The 6,608-nt window shown below is 46.9% G+C and overlaps 1 long non-coding RNA gene across 1 annotated transcript; it reads left to right on the forward strand.

Moving 5' to 3' along the window:
- Nucleotides 1-1,062: 1,062 nt before the first annotated feature.
- LOC121835086 lies at nt 1,063-6,608 on the forward strand. Its single transcript, XR_006077467.1, has 2 exons — nt 1,063-1,123; nt 6,350-6,608. It is a non-coding gene; the product is annotated as an uncharacterized LOC121835086 (long non-coding RNA).

Here is a 6,608-nt window from a genome sequence, read left to right on the forward strand (position 1 = left end):
TCAAACAAAACACTGATTACTGGAAAACAGGTGTACTTCACTGCCAACCCCATTCTAACCCTGAAGCATGCACTGTAATCGTTGAGCATGGAGATCGACAGTACAGACACGAATTCTGCCCCTCCCCCCACCCTATAGTGTTTTACTTTACCTAACCAGCTCGCTTGCATACTCGCTTCGGCCGACACTAATGCATGTCGCTAGGGCAAACTTGGGCACTAAGCGGACCCGCGTCCGCAAAGTGGTTGCGAACGCGGTTGTATAAAGATACAATACAATAGACTGATCTCACCAGCCAGTTTGACTACGCCACCGCTGCCGCTATGCATCGAGGGAACTTTATTCTTTTTCCACGTGCGACAACCTCGCTAAGGCTATGCGCGTGTAGAGCACGAGAAGGCACGACCCATCGCATGCACGGCCGTCTGCCTACTGTAAACTAAAGTTATGACGGCGTCACGCATGCGCCAAACGCTCAGTGAGATCGGTCTATTGCACGCGCACTTGATGTCATCGAGTGCGCGTGCAATTGCACTTGATCTCTATACAACCGCGTTCGCAACCGCTTTACGAACGCGGATCCGCTTCCAGTGTGAATGAGCGGTAAGGGCTACGCCTCTCATGGTTCCCCACAAATCACGACAGCGATGAATCACTAATAGGCGCATTTTAATAAATCATAAAAACGCAGCGGTCAGCAGGGCCACTGTGGGGTCCTGGCTTTGCCCTTTTCACTTTGTGACTGTTTGGTGTGATGCAATACGTTTTCTCTGCCGACACTCGTGGAAAGGGAGATGTGAAGCATGAACTTCTCAGAGATTCCGCACATGTCCTTTGGTGACAATAATTCTACTAAAGGAAGTGAGAAGTAGAAGGAAGACGTAGGGTGCGCTCAAACAGGTCGGCGCTTACTCCAAAAAGTGAGCCTTGAGACTGCGCTTAGAAACTGTCACTTTTTCTTTGTACTTTTCTTCTACGCAACCACCTTTTGACTACGGGCTGATGCATGCAAAAGAAACTTCCACACCCTACAGTGCTGTTCTTCGCGTTTTCATCCGGCAGAGAATGACGTGACTACAGTCGACGACTCACTCTTCGATGAGAGACTACCATCACAATATACGTAAGTTTCGAATCGGCACTGCGCTTCAGACCCAACATACAAAAGCGACGCAAATAAAGGCTGGCACGTTACCCTAGCAAGCATTTATCTGCCTTGACCCTAAAGCAAAAACAAAAGAAAAACAACCACCGATGTACCGTAAACTACAGGGTGTCACAAAAGAAAAAAAAAACACACAAAAGACACGGTTTTTATTACCGCAAAAATAAACTAGGCATCGCGGAACGTTCATTCTCCGCCCAAACGTAGCGCTAGTGGTAACAACCAGCTGCCAAAGTTTCAGCCCTATCCGATACCTTAATCAAAAGTTATGTGATTTTCTGAAAATTTCAATGGGAAAATGGTGGCCGACGGAGTTTTCGAATACATGGGGCTCTATGGGCACCAGAAACCGAAAGCGGGCAAAAATGGGCTCCATTTTCCCACTGAAATTTTCAGAAAATAACTTATAACTTTTGAATGAGGTATCAGATCGGGCTGACACTTTGGCATCTGGTTGTGACCTCTAGCGCTACCTTCGGGCAGAGGATGGGCGTTCGGCGATGCCTAGTTTATTTTTGCGGTAATAAAAACCGTGTATTTTTTTTTTTTTTGCTGACACCCTGTATTATTGTCTATATTTATGGTAAGACAAATTATTTTGTAGCATCAAGAATTGCTTAAAGGGGCGATGCAACAATTTTGTACTTTGCGGAAATACCGCTTAGAACGGATCCCTGGCGTTGACGGCCTGTGAAACACCGGTTCGTTTTTCACCAATCGCAACCAGAAGCCGCAGAAAAACTTAAATAGGAACGAGCAGCGTTCACCCCCTCACATCGCAGCCAGAACGAGAGGTCACGTGATCTGGAGCCAATTTTATACCGCCAATGTTGATCATAGCCACGCGCTGGGATTGGCATGGCACAGGACACGCGTTGAGTTCCAGATATTGTTATGGTTCGGCTGTTGTCTTCATTGCAGTGATCGGACACGGGCCACTACCCGAATGCTTCTTGAGCAATCGGTTATCACCAGCCAAAATCGAGTGCCTACGCAGTGCTCGGGTCCAATCTATGAGCCGCATTCAAATTTCGTCACTGGGCGGTACCGCTACCGCCCAGCCACGTCATCAAGCTTTTGTGAAGGAGAGATTGAATGAAAATGCTCGCTTTTGTCCTTGAAATTGCACCGCAACAAAGGAGTTTTTTGCCTAGTGGCGTTGCGTGCGAGTATCCTTGAGTCCCACTAGTGCCAATAAGCTCGTGCAAAGTGAAAAACATTCCAATTGAATATCGTTGCACCACCCCTTTAAGACAGGTGTCAATCAGATTTACTTAAGGTTGCTCCACATAGCACCGTACCCTTACGTTGCGTTATGTTACGAAAGCTTACGTCGGCTTAGGTCGAAAGTCACTGATGTTCAGCTATATTATACGTAACCAGACTTGTGCTCGTTACTTGAAGAATGTAAAGGATTACAATTACAAATTACAGAGCCTCAAATGTAATGGATTACCGTTACAAATTACTTTCGTTGAAAGGTAGCGGATTACTTTACTCGTTACGTTGAAAATTAATTTCACGTTACTTTTTTTTCGTACACTAATCCAGAAAACAATAGAAACAATTCTGATATTTTTCCAAAATGTTCTGCAACACTACTTTTCATTTCTCATACTGCCGTATTCTGGTAGTCCTTTTAAAAATAAAAATATTGTATTTGAGAGAGAGAGAGAGAGCGTAGGTGCACTGCGTTCACCATGTAAGCTGACAAGGCACCGAAAGCTGCAACCACACCCGCCATCGCGCTAGCTTACAGACTCCGGAAATGATCCCTGGACATATGCAGACAAAGCTAGCGGTGCGCATGCTCAGTAGCAGCGTCTACCTCCGCTACGACATTCGGAGCTAAAGAAGCGATCTACGAAAGCTCCTCTTTTGACTCGGGTATTTCGCCTGTTATTCACAAGAAAAGAAAAACTTGGTTATAACGTTACAATGTATAGCTAGTGCAGAATGCAGGTGTCCCAGCTTACCTTGATGTGTTTCCGTAGATTAGAGTTCGTTCTTCTTGCTGATGACAATGTGTATTTTTTTGGCAAGCAAAGTATGCGCCGAAACTCTCCTTAAAGGGCATCTTCGCCGTAATTTTTATAGTCACCGATTACTATAAAATTTTCACCGTGCATTTGGATTCCCTTCCTGAGCATGTGTACGAAATATCTCAGAAAAATATTAATTTTTTTAGAAGAAAATGAATTTTGAAATTTACACGTCCACACCCAAATCACTTGCTGCCGCCCTACTGGCAACACTGAGGAAGAGCGGCACACGGAGGCTGCCATGATGGCACTGACGTTACCGTGACGTCACATGTTGGTCAGGGTGCTTGCTTTGGAGCTTGTTGGTGCTAGTACTGTCTGGTTTTTGCTTATTTTATCGGTTTATACAGCACACGCGAGCGCGCTGATGAAATGCACGTTCACGAAGCCGAAGCTACCTGCGCGAATGATGTCTCAAACGACGCTTTTACAGCGCGAGAATGGAAATTGAGGTTACGAGGCCCTAACGATCTTCCGTCCCCGCGCTCGTGCCTTCTGTCCATAGGGAGTTTTAGCAGATAGTTATCAGAGGCCCGCGACCCCTCCGGGCGCGCGCTAGAGCACGCTTGGAAGTGGCGGCGCGAAAACGTCGCCACTTCCAAGGCGTCGCTTGAAAACACGGTCTACTAAAACCGTAGTAGCCTGGACCTCCAGGTAGCGGTCGTCCAGTAGGCCCGGCGTCTACTGCGCAGGCAGGTCCGACCTCGGGCCCCCTGCGCTGGGGCGTCGGATGGTGTGGGCCGCACCGGCTAGGCTTGACCTAGCTCTGCAGGCAAATAAAGACGTTTATTCCTCCTCCTCCATCTATTGTCAGACAACAAGATATAACAAAAAGTGCCTCCTATTAAAAGGCATAACGTCGATCAGTTTTTCTTGGCGTGCCAGCAACAAAAACTGCCTTACCATTCCGCTTCGGAAGCGGCATCTGGTTCCACATGGCGGCGGATCACGAATGCAGCCGCCGCTGGCGCTTCCCTCGGAGGCGATGCCGGCGGATCGTATGAAAACGGGTTATCGTCATCGTCCTCAAAATCTAGCCGCATATCCTCATCGTTGCTCGATTCAGACGAGTTTGATGAGTCCATTTTCATCGGCGGCACGAACGCAAAACAGTGACCTGCTGCCAGGCTGGCCAGGCTCAAACTGCACACGTGCGAGTGTTTATACCATATGTGACGTCACATCAAAATGGCGGACCAGTCGAGTGGCAAGTTAGTTTCGGTTTCGGTTTCAGCGTATTTTAACGATTATAAATTATGTAAAGAGTTTTTTAATGATTTAACCGCTGCTATAGGCTAAATTTTTAGTACCCTTTCCGAAAATATGTTTCGATAAAAACGCTCAAATTGACGGCGGAGCTGCCCTTTAATGCCCTGAATTTTGAGCATCTCATCAAGAGATGGCCATGGAGACGCCGGACATTCCATGACGGAAAACTCAACCAGTCAAAGAAAAAGTGGCATTTACGGGTTATTGACCGTTCATCGCTTCTCACTTTCATACCAAGATTCATGGAGGCCAGGGGAGGCGAGAACATAGAGCGCGAGAGAAGCGGTGGCCATCGGTCTCACAAAACAATAGAGGATCACACCACTTTAACGCGTTCTCTCTCTCTCTCTCTCTCAGCACTTCTTAGATGGCCTAACCCCCCCTTTCCCTTTTATGTTGACAGTTGACTGTAGAGTGAGGAGTGGACTCGACCACCATACCATAGACAAGTAAACTAAAATAACTATCGTCCTTACCCTCAAAGACGATGCTCTTAGCCTCGCGCCGGGCGCTTTTCAGCCGTGCGTCAAGAGCGTGCTAGAATAAAGTAGCGCGCATCAAAAACAAAGAGAATTCGACCCCCTCGCTCGAGGCTGCATCGTCTGTAAAGGGGTATTCACACGAGGGAGGAATCCCGGGGATTTCTCCCCGGCACGCGCATCCTACGACGAAAACGTCAGGCTTTGCGATGTGCAAAAGCCTCGCGTTTTCATCTCGTGATGCGCGCGTGCCGGGGAGAAATCCCCGGGATTTCTCCCTCGTGTGAATACCCCTTTACGCGAGTTGTGACTTTATGAACCCGCGAATCGAGGGGGTACGGACCGGCGTTTGATGTCTGTGCAGATGGCGGAAGACGTTGAAGAAGTTGGAAAGGGTGAAATGGTGTAAAAGACAAAAAGAAATAAACACAAAGAAATAAACTTGCCCCAAAGAAAAACAAAACAAAAAACAATGGAAAGCGATGGAGAGCCTACTCGGCGTTGTCGTCTTTCGTATATTTGTACATTGCCCGTTTTTCTAGTGGTTGTAGTGACCGGTCACACAAAAGTTAATGTGTTCTTTTCGGCAATTTTTTTTCTTTTCTGATGTTTCTATTTTGTTGTTGTTTGTCTCTTCATGCTGTGAATGTTCTGCTCTTATGCTTCAGTTACTGTATTATGCTGATATTTTTAAAAAGTAAAGAGTAATTAAAGTAATCCGTTACGAATATTTTGTAATGACATTACGTTAGAAATTGCTTCCGAAAAAAAGTAACGTGGCAATTAAAAAATTACGTGAAAAAAAAAACCGCATCTCCACGTGGCGAATGATATTGATTGGGGCGAAGTTCTGGTGGTGCATGTCTGCGTAGACGCTAAGCCGCCCATGCCGAGCCTTTCGTTCGTTTTCATCCATGTCACGCTGCGGTCAAATGCTCAAATGCGTATGTAACCACGTTCCATTCCACACATTCTCTTTCTGACATGGATGAAAACGAACGAAAGGCTGGGCATGCTGCGACAAGCACCACCAGAGCTTCGCCCCAATCAACATCATTCACCACGTGGAGATGCGGTTGTTTTTTCTTGCTTTTTCTTTTTGCCCGACACGAGCACGGGAGCACGTGCTCACGTGCTCGTGACCCGACGGCCGACGGACATGCGGACATGGCTAGCCCCTAAGGAGCTTCGCCCCTAAAAGTGGAGGATTACTTTCCAAGTCTGTACGTAACATAAGAAAACAGCAGGAAACGATCCTGTGTGATTACTTTATTGCGTAACGAGCCAGTGTTACAGCCGAGCGTGGTGGTTGGGTGTTAGAGGTTTTCACGGAAAACTAGCATGTGAACACATCCTGTAATAATAATGTTCCACTGTCATATGACCTTGCGCAGCACCAGATCGCCAATGTTCAGCACGAACGTGAAGTGGCTCATCGCTGTTTTAGACTGCGTGATGCTCAAGCTTCGGTCCGAGGTGCCTGAAACTAGAGCCTCTGCCGAAAAGGCCGTATTCGACGAGCTACAGTCCTGGCAGAACCAGCTTCAGCGGTGCAGCTCCGTTGACGAGTTCATCATCATATCACGACTGATGTGAATAGGCGATGCTTTCATATATTCTATTCTACAGAGTAAATAAACAATTTCGTTGCTA

This window comes from Ixodes scapularis, unplaced genomic scaffold (genome assembly GCF_016920785.2).
Source record: "Ixodes scapularis isolate PalLabHiFi unplaced genomic scaffold, ASM1692078v2 PGA_scaffold0__279_contigs__length_252992795, whole genome shotgun sequence".
Lineage (NCBI taxonomy): Eukaryota > Metazoa > Arthropoda > Arachnida > Ixodida > Ixodidae > Ixodes > Ixodes scapularis.